Source organism: Oenanthe melanoleuca, chromosome 2 (assembly GCF_029582105.1).
Source record: "Oenanthe melanoleuca isolate GR-GAL-2019-014 chromosome 2, OMel1.0, whole genome shotgun sequence".
In the NCBI taxonomy this organism is placed as follows: Eukaryota; Metazoa; Chordata; class Aves; order Passeriformes; family Muscicapidae; genus Oenanthe; species Oenanthe melanoleuca.
Genome location: NC_079335.1, coordinates 58,156,141 through 58,173,683, shown reverse-complemented (window position 1 = coordinate 58,173,683; position 17,543 = coordinate 58,156,141). Strand labels below are relative to the sequence as shown.

General features: G+C 44.5%; 1 protein-coding gene across 2 annotated transcripts in view; it reads left to right on the top strand.

Annotated features, from left to right (window-relative positions):
* Positions 1-3,518: 3,518 nt before the first annotated feature.
* ZNF516 (zinc finger protein 516) overlaps positions 3,519-17,543 on the top strand; it is a 99,005-nt gene continuing 84,980 nt past the window's right edge. For both annotated transcript variants that reach the window (XM_056484777.1, XM_056484778.1), the window contains exon 1: positions 3,519-3,648. The gene's annotated coding sequence lies outside the window, so the exon portion shown is untranslated. The remainder of the gene's footprint in view (positions 3,649-17,543) is intronic.

The following is a 17,543-nucleotide window of genomic DNA, read 5'->3' as shown; positions in this document are numbered from 1 at the left end:
ATGCAGACCCAGAGTATGCTGGTGTGCAAAACTTTGATGGGTGGGGGTGTGTTTTTATAGTACAAACTCTGGAAGCAGCCTGACACTGCACAGCTACTGAGGCACAATTAGAGAGGAGAGAAAGATTGTGTGGTGCACATCAGAAGTCAGTGTATTTAATCTAAGTGTATAAGCTTGTTATTATGTGAAACCATTTTTTTTCAGAGTGAAATTTGTGCCACTCTAAGAAACTCTGGAAGCCCACCAGTGTTAGAATGGCCCATTTTAACTGGAGTCAGAAATGAGAGTTTCTTTTTTAAAAGCATTACTGGAAATGCTTCTGTGTAGTGATCTGCACACAGAGATGGGTATCAGAGCTGCCTGTGCCTTCCAGTTGGTAACTTCTGCACATTTTTTGTATCTCCAAGAAAAAGTCTGGTTTAGAACGTAAAGAGTGGTACAAGATTATTTGTCATCAGTTTGTGTGCCCTTTTTTCTGACCAAGCACAGTTTGAGAGCAAAATCCCTGTCTTAGATTTAAATAGAATTTCAGACAGATTTGTAGTAACTGAAAATATTAATTGGCACAAAACCTGAGTAACTCTGAGCAAGCACACAGAAAGAGACTGACTCCCATAGACTACATTTCACAGACCGCATTTGTGTTTGTGACATGTACACGCACACATATGCAGACACATATATATGAAATGTAATCCAAACTTGGCTTGTTTGCCTGTCTTGAAGTATTTATCTGTGCTTTCAGCCTTGCTTTTACAGAGATGGTCTTTTCCCTCACTACTCTACCACAGTGTTTCTTGGGAACCTTTTCTTATCTAAACTTCCACCAATCACTCCTAAGGCTAAGTTATGCAGACAAGTCATTGCACAGAATTTCATCAAACTGCCATTTTCCTTAACTTGAGAAAGCTTGGTCCCAAATGCTGAACAAATAATTTATTAGACCATAGCAAAAGTAAATAAATGCTTTCCTGCTCCAAGTATTTCATTAGCCAGAATTATTATACATGCAAGTCTATAAATAGTAAAACATGTATTGAGCCATTAATATCGCTGACATTCTTGTACAAAATACCGTAATTTAAAGAATTTGAAACTGGAGGACATCTCCTGGAAGATTTCTGGCAAAGATAAAATGAGTAAACTGTCTGCAAACAAATTAGTCACCCATGGCAATGGTACATTACTAACGAATTGAAAATTAAGAATATCATCTCTACTTGAAATTTCTAATGACATCGATGATATTATGCAGATACATCCTCATATCTTTTGAGTCAATAAATTCTTACACTGTTTCAGTTTTGCTTTTAAAATCCAGAAGCGCTGGGCTCAGCAGAAGAAATGTGAGAAAATCTCCTATTTAAAATTACATGGACAGAGGAACTCTGCTGGTGACTTTCCGTGAAATTAATATACCGCTTGATTGTTTTTAAGGTCTCTGCATCTTCTGAATTTTTAATTGCCTTTCCATTAAAGTGGAATACCCCTTGTGCACTAAGCTTCAGATGGGTTCTCCAATCCTTTCACTCCTGTAGCCTCCTATTTTCTTATGAGAACAAGGAGTATAAAATTGGGCCCTAAGGAAACCAAATATGGAAAATATTAAGCATTTTAAGCATTACTCTGTCAAGTAATAGAGCAAACACTGTGTTGTGTATTCTCATGTTTTACTGTCTAAGGAAAAGAATCTGTACAGGCTCCGAGAGAAAGGAGTAGGTCATAAAAATCACATTTTTAGGTAGAGGAGTTGAGAAGTCTCATGCACCTTTCATTGCTCTGACTTGTCAATTTTCGCCATATGGAAATTGTTAGCTTAATACTGTAGTTCTAAATAGTGCCCAGGAATGCTGATTTATAATGGATTTCTTACTCTTTGTGTAAAGAAATGCTAAAGTACTGTATACACTGTGATTAGAGAATCTACACGCTTGTGCTATAGCCGTGTGCCTGGGGTAGATTCTTCAGGCTCGGAGGGGTGACATCTACTCTGGTCCACTCATAGGTAAATCTGGCACCAATGAACTCGGAATTTCCACAAAATGCTGCACTTCTGGAGTAACTGGGAACCCAATTTGGCCTGCAATTGAAAAAGTGTGCAGGAAAGATGCTGATGCATAAGGGACAAAATCCAGACATTCCAGATGCGTTATTTACTATTGAGGCACTTAAAGACACCACATTAATGTAACGAAGCTGCTTTTGAAGAACAGGCAACGTGCATTTTTTAAAGTGCGTCCTCTATATTTTGACCAGCTGCTATGCACATCTAGTTGGTTTTCTTTCTGTAAATTAGAATTAAATTTGATTGTCCCAAATACATCCCGCTCAGGCATTCATGCTGAAAGCAGCAACAATTGTCAATGACCTTTAACACGCCTGCTATACAAATTAGTGCAGATCATTAATCACACATAGCTTACATTTTATGATTCGTGTATCCTTCATTACCAACTTTCCCCTCTCGCTCGCTGCCCCCCACCCCCACCCCTTTCCTTTATTCCGAGGGTTCTTGTAATAGGCACTGGAAAGGGCAGGATTTGAAGCCTCCTCCCGCCCCAATTTTGTTTTCTCCTCATTGCGGGAGCAGTTCGCATCCCAAGTGCAGGACGGAGGGAGGGGAGGGCTGGCCGGGGGCGGGGGGCTCAGAGCCGGGGTGATGATGGGCTTCTGCTGGCCCAGGGCGTCCAGATAACACGTCCCTCCGTCAAAAGTGCTCAATTGTACGTCATCGCACATTGAGAGACAAAGAAAGAAAAAAGGAAAAAAAAAAAAAAAAAAAAGAGAAAGAAATAAAAAAGGCTCCATCCACACCCTTGATGTCTAGTACGGAGCGTTAAATTAGGCTTCCCAGCCATAGACTAAACACACTCCTCTCGCCTGTGGCACACAGATTTGGCGTGATTAAACCGAGCTTCGCAAACAGGCAGGAAAACAAGAATTGAACTTTTCAGCCATAGGAAAGAGGGAGGAGGGCGGGGGGGGGGGGGGGGGGGGGGGGCTTTTTTGTTGCTTGTTTTTTTATTTTTTTTTTCTTTCTAAAGCCATATGGCAGATTGATTTGTTCGGAGGTCTTTCAACTTCCCCAGCGTGGCTGTTGAACAGTATTCCTCTTTGATCTTGATTGAGGACTTTAATGTTGTTGTTTCTGCGCATTTCAATAGATCCATAAATATTTTACCAGCGGAATTCGCCAAAAAAAAAAAAAAAAAAAGAAAAAAAATAAAGTTTCTCATAGAAATGCATCTGGGGCAACTCCAGCCCGCACCTTTCGCGGCGGAGGAGGTAGGTGGGAACCGCGGCGGCGGTGGGCAGAGAGCCCCTCCGCTTTCCGCAGCGCCCGGGGGCGGCGGCACCCGCGCCCCAACTTTGCCCCGCGCAGACAATGGTGCCCGGCGGGCGCTGCGGGCTCGGCACCGGGGGACGCGCGGCCGGCGGCGGCGGCGGCGGGGCGGGCGCGGCGCGGCGGGGGCGGTGCGCGGGGCGCGGCGGGGGCCGGCGGGGCCGGGGCCGCCCCCGCCCGCGCCAGTGGAGCCGCTCGGCGGATCATGTGCAGCGCGGCGCCGCTCGCATGCGGCGCGTGGTTTCACCTTCAGAGCGGCTCGGCGCGCCCTTCCCCGAACGCTGCCGCCGCCGGCCGCGCAGGAGGTGAGGGGCGGCGGGGCGGGGAATGGCCCGGGGGGCGGGGGGTCCTCGGGCTGTGCCCCTGGGGGGAAAAAAAAACCCTCAACTTCGCGCCTCCCCCGGGGTACGGGGACTGTCCCTCCGGTCATCGGAGCGGCTCCAAAATGGTAACTTTGCGCTGTTCCGCGAGGAGGAGGTCGGGTTTGCTGCAGTGGTGGTGCCGGGGGATGGGGGAGCCCTGCGGGCTCCGGCAGCCTTTTGGCTTTGTACGCTCCATCAGGGGCGTTGAGGGGGGGCGGACTGCGATATTAATCCATTAAGAGACAAAGAACAAATTGCCGCACTTTAAAGTAAAGAGCTTCGGCGGTGGAAGGTGGGTGATGGGTCGTCGAGCCGCGAGTAGGCACTTGGGTTATTAGCAGCGGGTTGTTGCCCCCTTTCTCCCCGCACCCCGGCAGTGCGGTCCAGCGGGTGCGGGCAGTGCCCGGTGCGGGGCTGTGTCCGTGCGTGTCCCCCCTTGTTCGCCAGCCGAGCCGGGCGCTGCGCGATCCCCGTTAGAGAAGTACACAGTTTATCAAAGGAAGTTGGGGGTGGGCGGGCAGAGAAAACAATTATTCACGTATAGACAGCGAGGAGGACTCGGAGGACAATGTCTCCGTAGCGATTATTTCCAGAAGAGGAAAAATAGCCCGTTTGATGCGGGTGGGGTGGGGGAGGGAGGCAGGCAGGGAGTTTAATGTACATGCTAAAAAAAAAAAGGTGGGGGGGGGCGAGAGGAGGGAAGGAAGGGGAGAGAGATAGAGAGGGAGGGAGAGAAAAGAAGAATAGAAATAATGCAGTTCCAGACATTTTGTGCTATAAAAGCTTTCCTCCTCCTCGTCCCTCCCTCCCTCCCCCCATTACTATCTTCGGTGATCATTAGCATAGCGCCGAGTCGCGATCCTAATGCGAATTAAGCACTTGGGCAAGTTGAGGAAAGTTTGGATGGGTAAACTTTGCTATGAGGGAAGAAGGTGGGGTGCTGGAGCTGGCAGTACGTGTGGGGAGGCGTGTGGAGCATGACAGCCGCCCGTTGTTTTTCCCCTCAAACCAGCTAACCTCTGCAATTAACTGCTGGAGACAAACCCCGTGTTTTAAGCCGAAAAGTGTCGGTTTGGAGTCAGCACCATTTATTAGGAGCGTTAATAAGCTCCCAGCAGCAGACAGGGATCTTCTGGGGAATGCGCATTGTGTGTGCCCACAGCTTATCCTTTACATTACCCTATAGATACGGAGGCGCTCGGGCACTGGACGTGCGAATATAATTTTGCTCGGACTATTTTCGAAACATTAATTCTGTTCTTTATTTAATCCAGTGCAGGGTTCCCCTCCCCCCCCCCCCCATTCTCCCCATTTGCTGCCTTATTGTTGGTGTACATTTTCTGAAAAGGCGACTGGTGTAACCTGTGGAATTTGAAATGCAAATAAAAGCCTGTGGGAGTTGAGGCAGAACAAATCAGCATTTATAAAGTGAAAAAGATTTAATGTCTTTGAAACCACTGCGAGATTTTTTTTTTTTTTTTTTAATAAGAACTCAATCGTGACGTCAAGTCGTTCGGGCAAGATTTTTTAATTTTTTTTTTAAATGTCTGAAACGCGGGTATGCGAAGTGCTTACAGGAAAAACAGATTACAAGATTAACATCTGTTAACATGATCGTTTATCTCCAGCCAAAAATAGGTCAGTCCTTTCTTAAGGAAACGCGATTGCCGGGCGCATGATTAAATAATGAAATTAGGCTGATGAGTTCATAAATTAGACGCTGTGTCGACGTGCGTTAGGATCCGACCTGTGACAAAAATATGTAATTCGCGGTCCGCCGGAGAGCGGTGCGGGGTCAAAGTCGCTTTTTGGGGAGAGGCGCAACTCTCGCCGCCCCTTCCTCCTCCCCTCGCTCCCATCGCCGGGCGCCCCCCGCTCGCACCCGGCGTCTCCCAGCCTGGGGAGCCGAACTCTGCGGGCGAGCGGAGAAGTTTCCTCGGCGGGGAGGGACGCGGGGGTGCGGCGGTGCGGGGGGGCCGGGGAGCGGGGCCGGACGGGCGCGGAGCCGAGCCCCCGCCCGCCGGCGGCCCCGCCTCGCCGGGGCGGCCCCAGCCCGCGGGCCCGCCCCCGCCGCCGCCCGGCCCGGCCCCGCTCGGCCCCGGGGTGTCGGGGCGCGGCGAGGTGGGGCCAGGAGCCGCCGTGCCGCCGCCTTCCCGCGGCCTTCCTCCTGCCCTGCCCTGCCCTGCCCTGCCCTGAGCGCACCCCGGCCCCGCCTCGCTGCCGCTGTCCCCTCGCCGTCCCTCCCCGCCGCGCTGCGGTCCGGCTCTTTTTTGGAAGTGGGTGCAAAAGCGCCTTGGTGGAAGAGCTCCTCGGGCCTAGCGGGGCCATCGATATTTTGATTTTTGTGGGGTTTACTTCATAATTTTTATTGTTTTGTTATTTTGAGGCGGGTTCGCCGGTTTCTGGAGGGTCTGTCCGCGAAGCTGGCGGTGCTCAGGGCCGGCTCCTGGGCGGCCGGAGGGGTCCCAGAGCCCGCCCGGCAAAGGGCCGCTGCGCTTTGGCCCCGTGCCACGGACCTTATTTCATGCTTGCTGCACTAAATGAGTTAACAGCCAAAGGGTTTTTCATTAACTCGGCTTGGCAACCGTGTATTTCGTTGGCTTCTCCCCCCACCACCCCCAGTAAAAAAACCCAAAAAGCGTAATTTTAAGCAAAAGCTGAGTGGCATAACACGGGTTGATTTTGCTTTGGGAGGGGGAGTCTTTTTCAAAATCGTCTGTCACATTTTGCTTGCGCCCCCATCCCTGGGCATCATGTGTGGGTGGGATGATAGCCGAGAGTTTTATTTTGTGAGATGTGCTGTGTGTCCTGATTTTTGACCATCGCTTTCTAGCGGTGTTTTTTATGGCCCTGCGTGTGCTGGCCAAGCGGGAGGATGCCGACCCTGTGGCGGGCCGTGACCTTCAGCTGCCCCGGGAGGGATGGGTGGATGGGGCTGGGGCAGTGTGTACATGCTGGGGATCTGGGTGCTGCATGCAGGGAGGGCTGTTGCAGCAGGTGGATAGGAGTGTGTGTGCCCAAATGCAGGGACGGGGTATGCTGCACTGCTGCATGGCAGCCAGGTGTGTGTGCCTGTAGGTTCTGCTGGGTGTGTGTGTGCATGTCAGAATGGGGCTCGCATGGCTGTGGGAATGCTTCATTGCGTGTGCGTGCTCCTGTCCCCGTGTTTGGGGCTGTGTCCCGTGGGCAGGTGTGGGTAGTGTAGTGCATTTGGGCTTCTCTAGTGAGGCCTCAGTGGGCTGAAAATAGCTGCATTGTAAGAGGTGTTGGTTTTTTGTGGGGGAGCAGTGCCAGGAAGGGGTGTTGGTGATGGGAGCAAAAGTTTCATCTCGGCAGGGAGTGTGTTGGTAGTTTTGCTCCAGTAGTTTTGTCTGTGGCAGCTGGCCGGGATGAGTTGTCTCTCAGTGAACGTTGCTGCTTTGTTTCTATGCCAAAGTGTCCTTCACTTCTGTCAGAGCAAACCCACAATCAGCAGCCTGGTTGTCTGCTGTCTGTGCACTCCAATTAGTCCCATCAGGGTGGGCACAATGGTTTTTGGAGCTTTCCCCCTGTTGAAACTGGAAGCTGAAGTTGCATAGGAGCAGCTGTGGTGTAATTAGTATCAAGGTGCAGATATTCCAGGAGACATCTTCAGTTTCACAAGAGTAGCTGCCATAGCCATCTTGAGTGAGCTCTGTATAATAAAGTCATTTGCATGGGGCTCTGTGTTACTGGCACAAACACACCTTTACTAGCTCCTGGTGTAAAGTGGCTTTTAGCTATCTCTAGAAATTCTTTCCTGGGGTTTGTTTTCAAGCCTTTAGTTCCTGTAAAACTGAGTGGTGTTGAAGTGACACCTAGTTAGTGATAAGTACTGTGGAGACTGTGTGAACAATAGGGCATTATAGCCCTCCCTCTAAACTATTAGATTAATATGCAAAGATAATGCTTACTGGAAACAAAGAAGAAATAAAGCATCAGTGAGAATAACATTGTCCTAAGGAATGATCCGAAACATGTTTGAGGAGAGGAGTGGTCTCTGTTAGCAGGACACCTATCTAAGCTCAGCACAACCTTTTAAACTCCTGTACCAGACAAACTATGTGTTAATCTCTCCATGAATGTGAACGACTATTTCTCTGTGCATCATAGAAAAGAGTTTACATCACTAGGGTGAAGCCTACATACTGTTAATTGCAAGTGTCCTCAGTAACTCTATCTGCCTGGAATGGAGCAACATTTTGCAGATGAAAGTTTTCCTGTGGCAGTGACTAATAGATTTACTTAAAAAAATAGGTTCATTGTATGATTTTATAATTGGTCATAGTATCATGCTGTCACCAAGATTGAATAATAGCAATTATCAGTACAGAAGTGTTTATTGAAGGGGTTGAAAATGATTGTGCCATTGTTCTGAATCTCTCTCTGTTGAATTGATCCTCATTTTAGCAAAGGAGGATGTTTATGTCTTAACATCTTACAGATCATCTTCAGAAGCTGGGCTGTTGGCTTCAGTTTACTTAAAAAATGCTAACCTTTAAAATGCACCCTGCTGTGGGGCTTAAACCAGAGGGGGCAGCCTGGATGAGTATCCTCATAGAAATGGTGTAGTCAGCAACTCTTGAGAACTTTGAACAGTCTGCTTATTTGAATTTTTTTATTAAGGTCTTTGTGTGCAGGTGACTTCAACAGTTACTTTTACTTACTTATAACTATTATCTTATATAGTTAGTTATAATTACCAATAATTATTATCTGTCTATAGTTACCTGTAACTATAGTTATCTGTCGTTACCTATCTGTAGTTCTCTTGATCAAGATCTAATGAGTTTTATGCTTAGGTCCCATCTAATGAAGGGTATCTATATCTATTATATATATATATATATATATAGTATGATCCAAAACCTGTTGGCTTTGAAAGGCCTAACTTCCATGAAGACTTCAATTAGTGCCAAGAACTTCCAGGACTTCTCTGGGATTGCCTGCAGCATGATCCATGCATTAAGCTTTCATTGACACCAGTGATGAAGTCTATATATGTGTACTTAAACTGGAAATTTGGGTTTTGTATAGTGTTTCTTAAAGTCATCAAGATAGAAAGCTGAAATGCAAAGTGATTGCATTTTGCAGGAAGCAACTTGTCCAAGCTTGAAAATTTCACAAGAAAAGTGCCTGTTTAAGTTTTTGAGACACAAGTATGAGTTTGTAGATACATACCTTTTGAGACTGAATGGGCATTGGATTTCTGCACAGAAAGGAGAAATGGACTTACTATTGTTTTTCACAACCACATGATGTTCTTTAGTTGGATAGGAGCATGTGCAACCATCCTAAAAATTGACTAGTTGTTTGAGAATCCACTACTGCCCCATAATAAGCACCCTTTCCACTCCCATTGACTACTGGGAGTTGCATAAGGGTGATTCTGGGTGGAATTACAGTTTCTATGTGCATATCTGAAATCCTTAGCTATATTGGCAGTTAATCAACTAAAACTTGTTATGGTCATATTTTTCCTCTAGCCATAAACTTAATCCAGATACCTAATCGCAGTTTGGCAAAAAAAGCAGGAAAAAACCTCACATTTATTTGATTAGAATCTGCAATATAAATATTTGAAACTTGGAGCAACATTGCTTTTTCAAAGCAGACATCTTAAATGCTGCAAATATTTACACACTTCAGTGCTAGGATAAAGCTGTTCTGACTCAGACACTGAAGGCAAAATTCTGTTTTTCAGTTACCCACTGTAATTGCACAGAAACTTGGTACAATGCTTGGGAGTTAGAACGACTTAATAGATAGCAATATTTCTTGGTTGTCACTTCTATGTTAAAAGTAAATGAAACTTCCTTTCCTTTTCCAGCAGGAACTATTCTAGTAAGTATTACGTTAGTGAGCCTGCATTAGAACTTGTGAGTGGATTATGGTCCAGGTAGTTAACACTGCTACGGCTTTCATTAGGATGATGACTTCATTACAGATGTTTACTTTCATTACCTAACTGTTAGTCAGCAAATGTTTGGTCTCATGATCTGCTGAACCTGCTTTGCCAATTGAAGCCAGCGAGCTCTCTTTCTTTTTTTTTTTTTTTTTGGTGTGATAGTTACTCAACTCTGGTTGTTCATTTTTTGATGTTGTTTACATCTTGGTTATCTGCAGAGGCCCATCAGCGTTGTTCCACACTTGTTGTTAGCAGTTTTTCCTTGCGTTCCTGAATCTGCACTATGGCAGCAGCGCTTTTGCAGATGAACGCGGGGCATTAAGCGTGTGTTCCAAGATTAAATTGGCCCGCGGATGGGCAGAACTTGCATCTCATAAGTTGCTACCAAACTATTTATTGCCTAATACATTCCAGCAGGTCTCATAACAGTAGCACACATCTGCTGTAAGATAAGTTGTTTGTTTACCACTGCCAAGCTGTGAGCTAACGCTGCACATAGTGTCCATGGCAGGGACACTGGGACAGCGGCTGCTGAAGACTCTGGTCCATAAACTGTTTCAAGTCATGGAAGAACAGAGGCTATTTTCTGTGGATTCAAGACTGCTTTCCTTCTGAGGACTACTTAAAATTCATTTTTGCTAATCTTTCATTTAAGTGATTGCTTATGGAAAAGAATTAAATTTTTATCAGCAGGATATTGTGTCTCTTAATACTTGTTCAACAAAATCCACATTTCATTATGGGCTGTTGCAGAAGCTGTAGGCCTGGCATTGCTGTTGTGCCGTTGTGGTAAGCCCAAGGTAACTTTAGTAGGGTGACTGAATTTACAGCACTGGATGTGGGGATGAATTTAGCACACAGCACTTAGCTCCTAATTAAAGCTTATAGTATTACATCCGTAATCAGGGCACTCTTAGAGTCTCTAAGAAATTACTTTTTCCTTTGTCTGCTCTTCTCCCTTTTCTTTCTTGCCATCTCACTGTGTGATGTTGGGAGCTTGCTTCTTCATGTTGGGGCTGTCATATTTATGTCCCAAAGGAAATACTTTCCAGTAGTGTACTTCAAATTGCAAAGTAGAAGAATTTTGTGGCTCCCTGAATCTTTAAGGCTGGTTTCTAAAATTATCTAGCTTTTAATCTTCTTTTCAAAGTAAAATAAAAACTACAAAGCATATGTAATTACAATTTGTAGCTATTTTTAGACTCTTGACGTGTTTCATTTATAATATAATGATAAAACAAAATAGCATAGATGCTAGGTAGACAATTTTCAAATCAACAGCATCCACTTCAGCTACCCTGTGTGTATTTCATACGTGTTTCCTTTGGTTGTTTTCTTTTTTTTGTTGTTCTTTTTTGGCTGGGAGTGCACAGAAACAGTATGTCTCAGTACATGCTGGGGGTGCAGAGAAAAGGAGAGCTGTGTCTGTCGGGCAGGTCCTGTTGTGAGTGTTTGCTGAAAACCGGATCGTATGTCAGTGAGTTTGAACGTACTGCACACACACACACACAGACACACACGCACGCTTCGCTTTTCCGGCAGGTATAATAAAGGAGGAACGGTGAGTTGGCTTGTCACTATTTTTACACTGCATAGAAATGCTTGTGTTGGCTTATTGTAGGGATAAAGCTGACTGAATAGTAATTTTTCCTTGTCTTTTTAAAAAAGATGGTGAGCAGGGAAGTGGTGTTAGTTTTCAGTAAAGAAGGAGGGAGAGAAGCTGGTAGAAATTGAGGTGTTCTAGTCACAATTGTAGCCTGATTTTAAAATGGTCACGTTTACTTATTTAAAAATAGAATTGGGAATGAAATTAGCCATTTTCTTTGTTTTTAAAAGGGTAACGTGTGTGCATTCACCATATGGTAGCATTTAACCCATATTGTATGAGCTGACAGCAAGTCACATTTATTCTCTGATTTATTTCAGTGTTTCAGAATGTTCTTTTTCTGAAATCTAGTACAATAAAAGATGCATTTAGGATTGTGCAATGTAATTGTCTGTAGCTGTTTTGCCTCATTGTTACAATGATACCAGGTTCATGAGTAAGCAATATTTTCCCCTTCTGAAATAATTTCCTTACGAAATAGTCGTTCTCTGAATGTTGAAATGGTTTGTGGAGAGAGTTATGAACAATAGCCAGTGACACGGTGTGTTGTAAAGGATTGCGGGGCGAGGTGTTACAGTCTCTGCTGGCTGAAACTAGAGCTGCTCCTTTGATGGTAGAGTATGTGCTTGCAAAGTCTTTCTCTCCCCCCCTCGCCCACCAGTCTTTACACGGAGGTTGCTTAGTTGTCTATTTTAATGGATGCATTCTGGCTTCCTTTGTGATAGACTGTGAGGCACCTGTATTGGTGAGCTGGCACAGTATTGCAGCCGCAAGTATGATAAAACTATGAATCAGGCAACTTAAGGACTGACTTAAACTATGCAATTAAGGAAATAAGATATCTTATTTTCCCTTTGGATTTGGATTTCCCTGGGAGTTGTATTTTTAGGCTTTCTTTCCCCTGTGCCATACTATCTATGCACATCTTTGGGGTTTCAGGAGATGAGGCTCCACTGTGAAGTCCCAAAGTGTGCAGTAAATAGGAGTTAGCCCCATACGGTGCGTTGCGTGAGAACTTTCAAAAGTCGTTGGCACTCCTCACTGAGGTACCAGTTGCTCACCATCTGTCTCTTAAAGTAATTTCTTTTAACCTTGGGACTCTAAAATATTTCAACAAGGTTATTCATGTGTTTGTGTGAAGTGTCTATAAGTGTACGGAAAAACTGCTAAGCTTCTAATTTCAATGTGGTGTTTGAATACTAATGTATACCAATTAGGAATGGCTGACGTTGTAATTTATAGAAGTTGAAAGGAGCATTAAACACCACCCTTCCAACACTAAATACAGCTTTTCCTCCTGTGTGTAGCTGCTTACGTGAAACCAAGGGTCTGCCTTCCAGATTGTTGTGCTAGCACGTTGATACATCCTTGGATAAACTACCAGGCTCGTGTATTATCACATCAGTCCCTTTGCAGCATCCTGTGTGTAACTGTACCTTTGGCTGATTAACACAGTGCTTTCTTGGCTCTGTGAATGCTTATTTTAAGACCTTTTTTAAAGGAGTGTTTTCGTCACTAAAGAAAAAAGCTGTATGAAATCTATAAATACTTACTTTAATTGGATTTGCTCTGTTTGTCTCTTTTTTCCTTTCCCTCCAGATACATTTTACCTCAGTAATGAATGTTGTGATCTTCAATGCATAATTTATATTGACATTAATAATGATAGTTGGAGAATATTTTAATGCCAGTTTGAGAAAACATGACAATTTATGTTGGTAACCTTGGTCACATTAAATTAGAACAGATTTTAGTAGAGAGCTGTGACTATCACTGGTATGATGAAATAACCCACTTCTTTTCATTGTGGCAAGCATATTGGAGAGTTCTTCTTATCATGAGTGGTACATACCAGGTGTCAAGTGACATGCCAGAGACACAGCTTTGCTGCTGAATGACTCTTTCCAATTAGAAAGTAATGGCTTTAACGGGATCAACCAAGTAATCGGAGTCTGTCGGTTCTCCAGTGCCAGGAGGTGTATATTTGCAAATGTTATTTATTTATCTGCTTTTTAATGAGTTGCAAAATTGTTGGTAACCTTGAGTAAATTTGGGGGGTGGTGGAAGTACTATGTGGAAATTGCGGGATTAATGGTTTAGCAGTTGGGATTAAAAATAGTCTCGGCAAATTACCCTGTTGATATTGAAGCCAGAATCTGTTAATGGGGTTACAAGCAGATTGGTTTATCGGTCATTTATTTTCTAGGTTGATTAGGGATTATAGGTTGCCATCACAAAAGTACGCAGTGCAAAAAGTGAGGATTGCTAATATTTCGCTTCAAAGTTTCATGCACTTAGAAGGAGGGTGTTTGGAGCTCAAAAGGGGTTTCTAGATTGTGGGCAGCCTTTCCCCTCAGATTTTTATATTCTGAAGTAGATGTCTAAGGAGCCTGGGTATTGTAAAGAGGCGGTTTGTCTTGTTAAAAGTCTGAAAAACGGTACAAAACGGTAAACTGTGAAATTCATGCAAGCCACTTAGAAAATTTTAAATGCCTGCTGCTGAATTGCCTGCTGTTGTGTCTCCTGTTTCAGTGCAGGAGATTGAACTGCCACCTTTTTATTGCAGAACACACATATGACTCTGAGCTAGGGATAGAGTTGCAAACCAGGGCATCCTCTCTTGAGTCCTCGTGAAAAGATGACACCCGTGATGGAACCCTTTAGATATTACTCTTACCTTCTGCTATCTAGTTCAGGAGATGCTGTGACTTTCACACTCTGTGCTACCTTGTCCTGATGTACAGCTTGAGATAACATAGTGACATTTATTTGGCTTTACCAATTCTTGCTAAGTCAAACGCAGTGAAATAGCAGGTGAACATTTCTGCAGCTTTTTAGCTAGATGTGAAGTACTGAACAAGATTGGTGGAGAGACCTGTAATTGTTTTTGTGTCCTTGGCTCTGACAGAAGATGAGGGGTAGAACAAGAAGTTCAAGAAGAGAAATGCTGACTAGGTGGGTTTGAGGAGCGGAAGATACAAACTTAAAAGGAATCCTCTGGGGACTGGCTGATCTGGCAGGCTGGCAAAAGGGGTGGAAATGGGGACCTTGAGATGTAAGAGATCAAGCTAATTCCTTATCCTTCTAGAGACTAGGTCTTCTTATGTCCTTGCAAAAAGCTTGCCCAAGCTTCCTGCAGGTTCTAAGATATCCAAGGATCAAGACTTGTGTCAGCAGACTGGAGAGGAAGACAGTTACCTGCTTAATGTGGCTCTTCAATGAGTTTTGTTCTCCTGGAGGATGGAAGAGTCAGTGTAATGGACTTGGTGAAGGGTGAGCAGCCCAGGACAGTGACTGGGTCAAGAAATTTGTCTGAATTTTGGTTCAAGTCTTTTCTCCTGCAGTTCAGTTTGCACAGCAGCACAGGTTATAGTGGAGTGTGTAGGGAGTGTAAAGCTGTCCTGCTGGCTCAGTGGGATTGGAAGTGCTGCTCTCTGAATTGGTACTCCCTCTGAACAGGAAAAAACCTCATTGCTTGGTACAGTGTCTGTCATCTGTGATCTATGTGGAAGAAGAGCACTGTCTCGTAAATGAAACTCTCTTCAACATGTAAGAAAAAGGACAAGATGATGAGAGTTGAGAGTCTGTCAGCTAAGAAGATGCTAGACATGAGACAGATTTTTGTTTTCTTAAACACCCAGTTTATTCTGCTTTATTCATTGTATTTTACACTTTGAAGAAGCTAGCAGGGGCTAAAATCTCAGTTTCTCATTCTAATATGCAAAATGAAGTTTTGAACTTGAATTTCTGTTTAAAACGAAAATATCTATGTAGGTATAGCAACATGTGAATGCAGAAAAGTTATTTTGCAGACAAATAATAAAAATGCTCTTCACACAGTCCTCCCTATTTTCCTCCCATGCTGTTATGGTCTAATGGATTTTACCTAGCATAACTCAATTCTTGTGGAATCTTGCAGCAGCTCTGTGAAGCTTATTGAAGAGCAGGTGACCAGAGTTACTCCTTGTGGAATTCCACCCACAAGTAAGGTAATTACACCTTGTGCTGGGGATAGCGGAGCTATGCCAGTATGAACTGGTTCACATGTAAAGATCTCTCTCTCAGCTGTTTCACATTTGGCATCAGTGTCGCTCTCTTTGCTCAGAAGTGATGAAGGGCTGGTGCAAGCAGCAGGCACAGCAAAAGCTGGAGAAGAAGAAAACAGGGCGTGATGAGCTGAACACAGCCTTAAAGGAGAAAAAACTGTAGCAAGATCACACAGAAATAAGGAGGAGGAAATAGGTGTTTGGGGGAGCTGTGAGTGTCCAGGAAGATGGTTAAAGGTGGAGAACTATTTTCCCCTGTACCTAGGAGCACTGAGTTTCTGTAGGTGGGTGTCTTTCTTTCATCAGAAATCACCATGGCAGGAATCTGTAGTTACCTTTGTTAAGGTAATAGAAGAGTCATTGCCCTTTGGTGAGGATCAGGTGTTGGCCAGAGCTCCCCTGGTCATCATGTCCCTGTACAGTGTAGCTGAATGTTGCTGTCTTGGATGCATTAATGGGGTCTGACTGAGATTTGTTTAATTTCCTGCCACGCTGATCTGCTGGGTGGTCTCTGCCATCCTGCAGCACCACCAGAATGAGATGGGGTGTGTGCAGAGCTGTGTAGGAGCAGGATATGGGAGATGCCTTGTGTTTTCTCTGGTGCCTAGCATGTGCAGTCCTGCTTCATCACAAGGAGCCCTGAATGAAATTAGAGTGGTGGTGGCTGTGGAGAGGAGATGTTAAATAGAACACGAGGAGGTTGGCCGAGCACATGTGTTTGCATGTGTGTGGGGTAGCTGAATTTTTCTTCTGTGTGGTTTCTTGAAGGGACTTAAGACTTGGTTCTACTGCACAAATCACCTTTTATTGTAGACTTCCTCCCCTGTCTCTTGTCCCCCAGGTGGACTTTGCTCTGCAGTCCCTTTTTCCTGGCTGTTGCTCATTTCTGAACTTGAGCTGGTGTCAGCACTCAAAACTTGAAGGTGGCAGAGGCTTGGGATGAGTGGGTGGATGTGGCATGCTGAGCATGAGAGTTTTTGGAGGAGGAATATGAAGTGGAGCAGGTTTGTGTTCAGAGTGAAAACGGGAGTGATCCAGGTGTTGCAAGGGGCCCGTGAGAAGGATGAAGCTATGCTGAGAAACCAGGCTGTTGGCATAGAATGGTTGGGAGGATGTCAGGCACGAAGCGAACAGCCACCTTAGACTGATTAATTTTTAGCACTGGTAGCAAACTTCCTTAAGAAAGAAATTGCTGTTAATGAATAGAATTTGTTAGGACTAGCTGGGTTTGTGAAAGATGCATGTCAGCAAAATCAGCCATGAAAAGAAAAAGCACCTGGGAAGTCTGTTGTTCATCTCCTGTCTTTTCTGTGAATACTGTCATGAATCTGTCCTGAAAGCACATTTTCTAGACAGGACTTTTATTGCTACAGCCTTAACTCTGATGACTTTTGCAAAGAATGTGCTGGGTATAATGTTTCTGCTCTCTTAAAAAGAGGTAGTAGCTTTATGTTTTTAGCATAATAAAGGAGATAAAATGAGGAGTTGCAACAATTTCCTTTTCCAGGCTTCTGTAGCTCTGATCAGTTCCTTATGCTAACAATCATCCTCTACATCAAACCACAACATGATGGTCAGGTAAAGGTGCGTGGGAACACAGCAGGCATCTGTTTTTATCTGACACAAAGTCAGCGGTTTAGGCTTACAGAAGATTATGATTTATCAAGAGAGTATAATTATAAGCTGTTGTCATATGGTGGCACCCAGTAGCAATGATGATCTGTTGCTGCTGTTCTGGGATGTGTACAAACACACAGTAAGAATAAGTTCCAGGACTTGATTGTATCTCTTCTGTGTACATGTGGTTGTATGGATCCATTAAGGGGTCATTAAAGTTCTCCAAAGCATATCTGCTGTCAAATTAAATGCTAATAAATGTCTGTTAATTATCACAGTCCTCTTCACAATAATAAGTTATTAGAATTGAATTTACTGTGCATTTTATGACAGTGAGGGGAAGCCAACTTTGGTATTTCATCCTCATATGGCATTTGAATGTGCATGCATAATACAAGGCAAAAATTTGGCCACAGTCTTCCTGGTACTGAAGGCTGCCTGTGTGATGATGCTGTGGAAATGTCCTCTCCAAACACATCTGGTTTCTGTGCAGAAACCTGTCCTGCTGCAGGCTTGCAGGAAAACAGCACCATGGGGCTCTGGTTCTGTATCACACCATGGGTGCTTGGAAATGTCCGTGCCAGTGTCCCTAGGTCATTCTAGAAATAAACCTACCTGAAAAATATGAGGATGGTTCATTAGC